Raw genomic sequence first — 12,500 nt, 5'->3', positions numbered from 1 at the left:
ACAACCTGTCATTTTGTCGTAAAATCGATGTAAAACACGAATGAGAATGCTGCGTACAGCGGGAACGTTGAAAACGCTGATCAATATGCATCCGATCCTGTCCGCGATGGACTCAAAATGGCTCCACGCAATCACGTGACTAGATTTTTCCAGACCCTCTATGTCGCTACCCTCTCTCTATAAAGGTACTCTAGCGTAGGTCGGTGCACGGCCGGCCGATGATGACGTCACGTGCCATGCTGGTTACGATGGGGATCGATCGGTGCCTTAGTTACCGTGGGGTAGGAGTGCCAATGGTAAATGGCAGCGAATGTCATGGCAAGCAAAGACAGGGAGGTAAACTTGATTTTAATTAACTCTGTGTGTGTAAGTATCACAGCAGTTTTTACTTCAATGCAAGCGATAATTCGTGGAATGATGTGAACATTCCGTACGGGCACGCATTACTTTTGGATAGTGATGACTTACTGTATTCTAATAATTTCTCGATTTCTTCTCCGCATTTATAGATAAACACAATGCCCCAATCCAGTCATCGTTTATGAGAGCGAAGGAACGGCCTGTGTGTTTGTTTGAAAGTTTTTTTTTTTTTTTGCATGTACGGCCACGCACGTATGGGCACGCGAGAGCGAAGGAACGGCCTGTGTGGTTGTTGTTTCTGGCACGTGGTTTGAAAGTTTTTTTTTTTTTTGTATGTATGGGCACGCACGTACGGACATGCACGTATGGCCACGCGAGAGCGAAGGAACGGCCTGTGTGGTTGTTTCTGGCAAGCGGTTTTAAAGTATATGTATATATATATATATTATTTTTTTTTGCACGTACAGCCACACACGTACGGGCACTTGAAAGTGAAGGAACGGCTTGTGTGGTTGCTGTTTCTGGTACGCGGTTTGAGTTTTTTTTGTGGGGGGGGGTGGGGGGGAAGGTTTGCACGTACGGCCACGCATCTATGGGCATGCACTAGTTTAGAAAAAGCAAGGAAAAGCATGTGGCACAATAAAGGTTTATTGGGGGTGTAATGCAGGAAAGATGAGAGAAGTGTGGGGTGTGGCAATTTTACAAGCAACTTACAAAGCAGACAGTGCAGACTTGACGCGAGATTAATAAAGCAACAATCACAACAATAAAATATCTTATACAGGCTTACTTAACGGACAGGCGCCAACACTCTCAGACACGTACTCAGGCAAAGTAAACCCAATTGTGAAAGGAACTTTTGCAACCAGGGAGGGAGGGAGTTGAAGTTACAGTTTCTTGGTACCTGAGCGTTTCGGGGGAGGCATGCTCCGTGGTGCGGCACCCGACAATGGTTGAGTTGTTCGGCCACAACCGTACATGTGGAGATCGTGTCTGCAGGAGGGGTTTGAGTGGAGAAGAGTGGAGTCCAAAGGGGGCGAGAGATGAGCAGCAGGCAGGACCAGGCAATAGACCGTTCGTCGAGGTCGTGAGGTCAGAGATAAGGAACAGAAAGCAGGGCCAGACAGGAGGCTTGGTCGAGAAGCAAGGGGGCAGTTCGACGTCGTGTCGGCTGAGACAAGTTGCAGGAACACTCACTCACAACGACTCCAAACCCCTTTCAATTCCTTCACTCTTCAATTCTCCTCCAATTCTCATCTGCAATTCTCCTTCCAACCAACCCAACTACCTTCACAACGACTTCAACCAACCAACTTCGACCACTCTGAGGATTGCTCCGTACTTTATAGAGCCCGGAGTTCGGGGAGGAGCCATTTCGAAACCGACGTCATCGTCCGATCCGAGCATCCCGATTGGACTGGCCCTTCACGTGGTCCGCCTTTCTGGACTGGGTTTCAGCCAGACTACGGTATGGTCCGCCCACGCCGTGCATACCTGGCCTTTGGCAGGTGGATGTGGTACAGCTACAGCGTTTGTCCAGCCGAACGTCGGGATTTTGACTCAGAAAGCGAGAGTCCGGGTAGACGGTGGTACGCTGTGGCCAGCGAAACGAGAGTAGCAAGCGAGATGAAGGCACCGTGGATGGTAAAAGGAGGGAATATAATAAAAGGGGAAAAGTGATTTATTAATCCTAACTGTAGCCCATCGCAACGCACTCCCTTGCTTTCCCACTAAACAAAAGGTAGGAACCTAACTACACATTAATGGAATAACTGACTTAGGACAACTCTGTTGTATGCATGCGGTTCCGAGAACCGCAACAATATGTATATAGATATGTGTGTACGTGTACATGTACATATACATACATACATACATACATACATACATACATACATACATACATACATACATACATACATACATACACCCTCTCGAGAGCAGGCCTGAGCTGCTCCTATGTTGTTTTTTTGTTTGTTTGTTTTTTGTATACCTTGTTGAGGCTAATATGAGAGTTAACACACAATGCACAGCAAGGGGGGCAGGAGTGGGAAGGTCAAAACAGTGGGGAACTGTGGAAGGGAGAGGGATGGGGTGGGAAACATGGGGTATACAAGATGGATATTACAGGAACTTTCAGGAAGGAAAGTAGGGAATTTGAAGGAGGTGGGTTTGGGGTGGATTAACGGGGGTAGAAAAGATCGAGGATTTGGATGGGGACGATAAGAAGTGGTGGTGAACAGCTGTTTTGAAGGCCTGGAGGGAAGAATGGGATTGAACAGAGTGAGGGAGTTTATTCCAAAGGTGGAGAAAAAGAGGAATGAAAGAGTGAAGGTGAGCAGTGATTCGTGATTTTGGTAGTTTTACCAGAAGGGGGTTGTTGGCGGACCTTGAGCGACCTGTGGAAATATGATTGGGACAAATCGCAGACAGAGGGGGGGATGGGGGGGGAGGCGAGATCGGAGAGAAGACGGTGGAGGATAGAAAGACCACCCACCTGCCTGTGGTGAGAGGCACAAATATTCAGCCTCATCGCGGGAGATACCAATGATCCGAAATGCCTTGGTTTCCACAGCGTGTAGCCGAGAAAGGTGGGAGGAAGGAGCACCATCCCAGAGGGGAGAGTAGTACTCCATCAGGCTGTGGACGAAAGCTTTGTATATGGTCAGGAGCTCAGGTCGGCCGAAGAAGGACTTTGCAAGACGGAGGATTCCTAATCGGCGACTGGCTTTGTAAGCCAGGTTGGAAATGCGGCTTTCCCAGGAAAGATCATGGCAGATAGTGAGACCCAAAAGCTTGGAAGAAAGGACTTCTTCCAGAGGATTGTTGAGAAAGTAGATGATGGGGTGGGGGGTGGGGAGGGGGGTTCCAAACAGTCCCTTCGGAGAGACAAAGTGTGAGTGTGAGATTTGTCTGGATTGAAAGACATGTTCCACGTGTTGGACCAGTTTGTGATTTTGACAAGATCTGCAGAGAGTGAGGATGCTGCTGCTTGCCGGTCTGAGAGATGACAGATGGTATGGCAGAGGGTGGAGTCATCAGCAAAGAGATAAAGAGGATTTTTCAGAGTCGGAGAGATCATTGATGAAAACCAGAAAAAGAACAGGGCCCAGAACACTACCTTGAGGAACTCCAGCCTGGACAGGAAGAGGGGATGAGAGAACTCCATTTAGGGCCACATATTGACTGCGACAGGAGAGGAAGTCTGCGAGTCATGAATGGAGATGGCCTTGGATACCATTTGACAGCATTTGGGGCCCTGTTCTTTTTCTGATTTACATCAATGAAATACCATGAGTGGAGTTTGGCAGCGAGTGCCCTGGAAACAGTGGGTGAAAGAGAGTGTCACTTATATACGTGGAAGAATTGTGTTGTTCAGCTGGTGGGTTGCCCAGAAAGCTCAGATGGCTGAGCACTGGTGTGTTTTGCTGGCTAGAGGATCTGGGTTCGATTCCTAGTCTGAGCATGTAATTTTTCCAAACATGTTTATGATGGTTCTTACCTGTTCATTTGTCATTATATATATATATATATATATATATATATATAAAACATGCACACACACACACACACATCCCTGATACATACACACATATCCCTGATGATGATGATGATATATATATACATATATATATACATATATATATATATATATATATATATATATATATATATATATATATATATATATATATATACACATTGTTACGGAAATGGCCCTTATTGGACTACTCAATATAGGATTAGCTCAGATCCCCCATTAAATGCATGTTTCGCTAGGTTCTGTGGTAAAATGGACATGACATGTGTGTCGGGAGTTGTAGGATGCATGTTTTTATTGGTCGTACAGTGGTGGTGTGCCGAGGGCTACCTCTTCTTCCTCCCCTCTCCGGATGATAGGTCCCGTCCAGTCGGCTGAGAGGGTGTGGCCAAAAAGAGGAAGTGAAGCTAAGAGGAGTTTTGTCGGCTTCGAAAAGGGGGAGGAGCCAGTGTCTCTCAGCGAGCGCACGAAGACCTAGTGAAAAGGTTCAGTTTGGAAGAAGTACAAAACTGCAGTCTGTTGAGAGGGTGCTCGTGTGTCGAAGGAGCGAACGAGAGAGAAACGAAGGCTTCGTAAAAAGGTTCAGTGTGTGGAACCAGTCGCTCTCGAGGCTCGCTCGTGTTTTCAAAGCGAGCGAACGAATGAGGCACAGTGTTGGATCTGCTGGGAGAGACGCTGAACCTGCCTGCACATCGAGTCTGCATTTTTGGCAGTAAGAGAGGCTGCCTGCACGTCGAGTCGGCCTTTTTGGGGCAGTGGGAGAGGCGGCCTGCACGTCAAGTCGGCGATCGACTCTTATGAGGAGGTGATTCTGCCGTGAGAGAGATGGCAGCCGGCTTTGAGAGGCGAGCGTGGAAAAGGAAAGAAAAGGTGATTCTACAGAGAGAGAAACTGAGAGGATGGAGTTGGGAAGTCGGGCTTCGAGGCGGGAAGGCAAGAGTGGAGACGACGGAGCCTCTGACGGTCCCTGCTCACACCAACGGCTCGACACGTTTGCCGATCCACTTGCCGGAGCCCGGCACCTCGATTTAGGCCTTGTCTGGTGAACAGGCCAGGCCTGCATTTGTATGCTGGACCTTGAGAGAAATCAGCTGAGGCCCATTGTCGACCTTACGCGGGGTCAGAGCGCGCGGAGACCGCATGCGGTGTGGAAAGGAAAGAGTGCGGCGCCACCATCTTGCCACGCGGCGCGTTCGAGCTAGGGCTCAAATCCGTGGACATCCGCCTGTTGCGAGCGACATTCGTGCTTTTGACACTGTCCTCTCATCCATGAAACATCACCAAGTACTCTGTCTTGTCTTGCATGCATGCTGTCTGTCTGTCTTTGTCTGCACGTGTTGTATAAGGCATATCTCGGTAGGGACCCCCTCGAAACCTGTATACGTGGATATAACACGTATACTTGTTGGTACATAGTTCCCTAGTTAAGACTTGGTACATAGTTCCCTAGTTAAGACTTGGTACATAGTTCCCTAGTTAAGAACCGGTTAAAGATCGTTAATAAAAGCATTGTTGTGAATGTTTTGCTTGTGTCGTGATCCCCGATGTTCCCCAATAAATCTGGTTGGTTTGTATGAAGTTGCCGCTATGGATTAATTTGTGTCGCATCGAGGAACGATCTGTTCGATTGGCATATAAAACCAAAAATGGTTACAGACTGACAGAAAATGCTCAGCATCTGACACAACCAGTCTGTAACCGGGGTACTATTTCCCCAACTGGTAAGGTACAAGGATTACGTCGGTTATATCGCGATTGAAGACGCGTGACCCGAGGCCTGTGCTGAGCTGGCTGGCGTTATAAACCCCGGAGACGATGGTGGTGAGGGTGGCGCCTCGGATCGGGTGAGAATCCCGCCACCCCGGATCCGCAACAATATATATATATATATATATATATATATATATATATATATATATATATATATATATATATATATATATATATATATATATATATACCTTTGTTGCTAACCGGAGTACTAGATTTAACACTTTTTTGACGTTACAGATAACTAATGATTTCCATTCAATAAAAAGACTTGGTACATGACCCTTGATGATCCGAGTGAGTTGAGATGTCTGTTGTTTCAGCTCACATATGTCAAATTGTCTCTTGTTTGTCATGAAAATATTTAACTGCTATGTTATTGTGTCAGTGTGTGCTACTAATCTTGAAGTGGATAATGAGATGGTTTGTTGACTGGTTGGTTACTTTTGTTTGTTTGCTTTTGGAGATCGTGTGCCTTGTATAAAAGAATGAGTAATTTTGTGTGGTTTTTATTCCGGCAGGTCAACACAATATTTGAGCAGCTCCTTTCATTCATCGATTTGATTTATCGAGTGATCGACGATAAGTCGATTCAAAATGTTCATGATGGTTTGGTTACCTTATCAAGTTGTGGTTCATTCTTGTCATCTGGCTCTTGCAGGTAATCGAGGAGATGAGATCATGTAAACCACATTCAATGGAGAGGCAGCTGGTGGAGGGTGTTGAACCTGCTCAGGAGCAGTCACCGTGGTGGACTGAGGCAGCTGGTCCATTGAAACATGATGAGCATTAGAAATGTCTACTTTAAATTTGAAGATTAAGGTTGGAACAGTTTGTGACTGAAAACCCTGAATTTCAATAATTTTTATTTCATCAACAGGCTAATGTGTTTGATGATGAAATGATGACAATAAACACTTAATAATTTTTATTTATTATTTATTGGTATATAGGTGTATGTATACATATATATATATATATATATATATATATATATATATATATATATATATATATATATATATCTGCCTCCTTTGTGAAACATTTATGGTTTACATTCGATCTACTCATTAAATAATCATTGCAAGCCCCACCGGCACCTGCTGTGCCTTTGTTTAATGCTGAAACAATGGAGGAAAATACGAGAGCGGATGGGATTCTAATGTTTTATAAACCAGGTGGAAAGGTGAGCCACCCAACCCCTTCCACATCCCCTTCACCCCACCTCATCTGGTGCAACCCCTCCCTTGAAAGCAGATCTTGCTCGTTTGCTTTTGGCTCTGTCGGCCACTGACCTGCATTGGTTATACTGTGTATATTGGTGTTATTTCCAAATGGTTTGTCCACCTTTCACGGAATAATGATGGTACTCATAAATATAACATTGGATTGCACCATGTCTGTGGCGGTACTAAATCGTCGGTACTGGTACGAAGGAAAACATTTTGACTTGCGTTTTGCACCTAATTAGAAGAATAGTTTTTAAAATGATGTTTTGTGAAGGTAGAACACTTCAAAGCATCCTTCACAGGCCCGATATGAAGAACAGCAGCAATTGGTGGAGTTGGAATAATAGTCAAATCTTCCTTACTCAACAACCTTGTATCAATAGCAATATTTAAAGGGAACCCGAAAACATATGTTGTATCATGCTACTCTCCAACCAACGTTGGTGCTGTATCAAGTGTTGAGTTCTATGAAAACCTAAACCGGATAGTGACATCTATCCCTAAACATTGTCTTATACGTGGAAGGGATTTTAATGCCCAGGTGTTGAACGGCTTTTCTTTCCATAGCTCCACCAAAAAATATGGACAGTTCCTTCGTGATTTCATCCATCAGCACAACCTTTTTAAGAACTAACATTCTCTTTCAAAAACCCAAATCAAGACTCTGAACATTCCGTGCTCCAAACAAAATGACATCTCAAATTGAATTCATCCTGTGTCGTAAAAGATGTAGAAACAGTATCATGGATTCTCAAGCTCTCTTCATCTGGCCCTCTTGGTATCCGCTCACAGAATCGTTGGTGCAAAGATATAAGGCTTTGCGTTCGATCAAAAAATAACACGAACTGGTCCAGACTTCATTGGGATATTGTCTCTACCAATCCTTGCATAACATCCCAAATTGAAAATCAAATTTCGACGAGATGTGATATATTGGAAAAGAAATCAGTCATGCACATATAATTATTTCGTTGATATATGTGATGAAGCTGCTTTGACTACATTGACACCACAAAATACCTGTTAAAACTAGAAGGGGCTTTGTTGAGCACATACCTCTGCCATGCAATGCCTGATCCACGAGAGCATATCGAGTCCAATACATTTTTTTGAAATATCATGCTCGACAGTACTTTATCGTTTTTGGTCCTTTCAATAGTGAAGAATCACGTTAAAAATTAAATAATTCTCGTATTCAGATTCAGATCTTCACCAAAATCGAATCAATTTGCCCCTGCAACACATGCAACCTGTCCCCCAAGTTTCGTCGAAATCCGTCAACTTTTTATACGCCCGATTATATATATTTTTATATATATATATATATATATATATATATATATATATATATATATATATATATATATATATATATATATATATATATTTATATATATATATATATATTTATATATATATATATATATATATATATATATATATATATATATATATATATATATATATATATATATATATATATATATATATATATATATACAGAATTGTGTTACGACATGGAAAACAGCTCTCACTCTCACTCCCAAAGTTTTCAACTTTCACGTTTCATATCTGGTACATAGGTACAGACTGTGGAGATGATGTGTCGTGACATACGTTCGTCATCTAAAGTGGTTGCCATGGCAACCAGGATGCTGTTTTCCATGTCGTAACACAATTCTGTATATACCTTCTTATTCGGGCATATATTGTGCTCACTTGAGCTCTTGTTGAGATATCCTGCACACAAACAAACAGACAGAAAAGTGTGAAAACATAGCCTCCTTCACCTTCGGTGGTGGAGGTAATTCGTGTTCAAAAGACTGCTGAAATAAATGCTGCCTGTGATGCTGTCCTCAATGCACAACCTCAAACTGTACAGTACCTACAAGACAATCTGCATTATGTGATATGTACGATGAAACCCAGGAAAAAGTGGTTTCTTAATATTCTGAGGGGCTTTGACAAGAGGAAATCAATCGGCGCACTCGGTAACGCCTGGAACCTCGTGAAACATCTTTCTGGAAAGAAATCAAAACTCTTTTTATCCAAAGTGAAAATCGCTTCGATTCCTGGAAAACTCAATTCCAAAAACTACTCTCTTCTGATAATACTCACCTACCCAACAATCCAATCGATCCCATTTTTGAGGTCAACTCCAACATTCCTGCTGGCATATTTTCATCAGTAGCACTTGACACGGCAAGGAAACTTTGAAAAGCCCCCAGTCTTGATGGTATTCCAATCGAAGTCTGGAGACTTCCGAAGTTGAGAAAAATCTTGCTGAAATTCTGCAACGAAACATACCTTGGAAAGTGCCCTCCAGAATGGAGCGAAAGCAGGTATTGTACCAATGCCCAAAAAAGAAGATTTAACGCTTCCTGAAAACTACCGTGGAATAAGTTTAACTCAAACAGCAGCAAAAATTTACAACCACCTCCTTAACAGAATTCGCCCTGAATTAGAAAAGATCCTCCACCCAAATCAAAATGGTTTTCAGCCCCTTCGATCTCCGTCCTCTCAAATCCTTGCTCTCAGGCGCATCGTTGAGGAAGTATGCAATCACAGTTATCATCTTCATAGACTTCAGGAAAGCCTTTGACTCCATTGATAGGAATAAACTTTTCCAAATTTTACATGCATATGGCATCCCCGAGCCGATTGTGAAGGCCATACAAATGATGTATGAAGATACCTCTGCAACGGTATCAGACTGCACCTTTTTGAATCGACAATGAAGTTCTTCAAGGTGACCCACTTCCTCCTTACCTCCTGACCATTGCCTTGGACGACGCCCTAAAAACTGTGATTGAAGACGGATGGTTTAACTCTCTCCTGGTGTCTAAGTAGCAGACATCCAACGGAGCACATTTCTGACCTCGACTTTGCTGATGACATCGCGCTCCTTTCAGACGTGTCAAACGAAGCTGAACTACTTCACAAGGTTGAAACTGCTGCTCGGTCTATTGGGCTTTTACTCAATGCTGAAAAGTCCAAGCAGATGCACGTCAATCCTTCTAATGAGTGTGCTTTACTTACTGTTGCCAGAAGCAGAAGTCCGATAGAGAGAGTGAATGACTTTAAATACCTCTGCTCCTACACCTACATGCAGCGAGACATAGAATGCAGAAAAGCTCAGGCTTGGGCAGCAGTCCGTGCCCTCCATAAAGTATGGAGATCTCGAAATCGCATACGGAGTCAGCTAAGGGTCTTCAAAACCACAGTTGAGTCTATCGTTCTCTATGGGTACAAGCCCTGGACCTTGACCCAAAAATTGGAGAACTTGCTGGACCGGTACCAACACCCGATTAATTCAAAAAGTTCTGAACGTTTTCTTTGACAAGACCATATCTCGAATGGGGATCTGTATGGCTTTTTGCCCCACATCTCTACTATTGTAAGGGAACGCCGGCTTCGCCTTGCTGGTCATGTGACGTGACATGAGGAACTTGCGAAGAAAGTTCTCCTCTGAAGGCCTTGGGGTCACCCCCACACAACCCTGCGAGACGTCATCGAGAAGGACACCAGCTTGAGGGGTGTTGATTTTAGTCAATACTATGTCTCATCAAGAATCCTGGAAAGATATCATCATGCGACCATGATAAGTGGATAATAAGAAAAAAAAATACTTGATGGATCTTTTTTTTTTCGTTTTTTTTCTTCAACATCTCAATTGCTTTTTATTTTTAGCTCGACTGCACAAACTACAAAGTATGAAGTAAGTGTCTCCACCTCCTCAGCGCAAAAAATGTCCAGGTCTAACATCCTGTAAAGGTACTTCCAAGTCTACCGATTTCCTCCCTCCCTCCCAAATCTGTAAAACCTCACCATCTTGTGATGTGGAACACAAATTTTGTAATTTTCACAGGTTCTCACTGCTTTTGCCTGCGACGTGTCGTAGGTCCACAAGAGCTCCACGTGGTGGTTGTTGCTGCTGCTGTTGCTCTTCTTGTTAGGGGTCGATTTTTGATTGGTCCGTCCCACCAACAGTTGTCACTTGACTCCACCCACCATGGCACCCAGAATAAATTATATGGTGGCCATCTTGGTTTTCTGGTGGGCCAAAGACATCAGGCCTGTTGACCTCTGCTAATTATTCACCGATTGGGTTTGTTGCATCCGATTTCCATCGGCTTTGTGACTCACAATGCAGTCTGCATGCGTCTTTTGTTTCCTCTTCTACAACTCCAGTAAAATTCCTCTTCTACAGTAAAATGTGCTTCACTCACCACTTCATGAAAGTCGTCAGGTCAATTTATGTGTTCTTTTTAAAAGTTTCCCTCCTCCTCATCAACTTTTGTGTGTAATTTATTTGATTTACGTAAATATATATTCACAGTAAACTAAAAGTGTGACCGAGAGCTCACCACGTCTCCCCGTAATTTGCATACGCAGAGGGGGGCCGTTAAAAAATTACGTCATGCTCGGGAATGGAGGGGGGAGGGGGGGTTAGTGAGGAGGTGTATGTCCAAATGTTATGCAGTGTTGTGGTGGAGGGGGGTTTGGGGATGTTTCCAGTGGTGTTAAGTTATGCTATTAACCAATGACTATTTTGTGTACCTCTATAATAGTCACAGATTAAGCCCGGTGTTGGCTCAGTCGTTAGGGTGGTGGCTTGGGATCCTAGGGTCCTGAGTTTAAGCCTCGTTGGCTGCTAAATTAATACACCAGGAGGTTGACTCAGCCCGTCATCCTCCTGAGGTTGGCAAAATGAGTACCAGTGTACTGGTAAGGGGGACACTGCATCAGTGGCATAGCCGTGTCCCAACCAAGAGAGAGAGAGAGAGATTTTTTTTTTTCATTCACATCTTTTACATAATAAAGACGACGAAAAAGAAATTGGTGGAAATTGTCACGTGTGGTCCAGTATTGGATTTATTCACCGCTTGAAACATAAATCTTCAACGTTACATTTTCGGAATTTTTACACGTATTTCTGGCAAATTTTAGAAACTAGAAACCCTCACTCTCTGTGGGAGCATTATACCCCTTACCTTGACCGCTCCCACTGGAGTCCCTGTACGTACAGTCACGACAAATTGTGATGAGAAGCCATTTTGTTTCCATCGAGTGTGGCATACCGAACCTGTTCTCATTGTGTATAAAACATCAAGTGTCCATTTGCTAACCAAACTGGCTTTCTTTGTGCCCAAAAGGGAGATTATATTACTCAACTCCCAAATAAAACGAGGGAGGAGAGAGTGAAGAGTTGGAGGGTTAAAGATCGAGGGAGGGGGGAGAAGGAGTGAAGAGGAGAGGGGTGGGAGCAAGGAGAGTAGAGGAGGGAAGGGGAAAAGGAAAGGAGGGAGGAAGAGAGGAGGGAGGGGGGGAGTGATGAAATGGGGGGGGGGGCTTTGCAAAATGTTTGATGAGAATAGTTGGCTTGGAAAGTGATTAGCGATCACCGGTCCGTAATATTATTAAAGACCTCCCAGAGATGCCGAAATATCAAACTATGTCCGAATTGGACAAGTGGATACTATTTTTTTGTTTGTTTTCTTTTTCGCAGTCGGAACTGCTGCTAAGTTCAATTCTGGAGTTCAACCTTGTAATTCGGCTGAGTTTAAGAGATTCTCGAGGTTATGACATGTGCGGAAATG

At 43.7% G+C, this 12,500-nt stretch overlaps 1 protein-coding gene across 1 annotated transcript in view; it reads left to right on the top strand.

Annotated features, from left to right (window-relative positions):
* LOC147012676 (RNA-binding protein 24-like) overlaps window positions 1-12,500 on the top strand; it is a 71,370-nt gene that overhangs the window by 18,046 nt on the left and 40,824 nt on the right. The window contains exon 2 of the mRNA XM_085853753.1: window positions 6,333-6,493. The gene's annotated coding sequence lies outside the window, so the exon portion shown is untranslated. The remainder of the gene's footprint in view (window positions 1-6,332; window positions 6,494-12,500) is intronic.

This window comes from Eptatretus burgeri, chromosome 14, assembly GCF_056783735.1.
Source record: "Eptatretus burgeri isolate ZD-2024b chromosome 14, Ebu_testis_v1, whole genome shotgun sequence".
Taxonomy (NCBI): domain Eukaryota; kingdom Metazoa; phylum Chordata; class Myxini; order Myxiniformes; family Myxinidae; genus Eptatretus; species Eptatretus burgeri.
The sequence above is the reverse complement of the archived record's forward strand: the minus strand, read 5'-3'. Positions and strand labels throughout refer to the sequence as shown.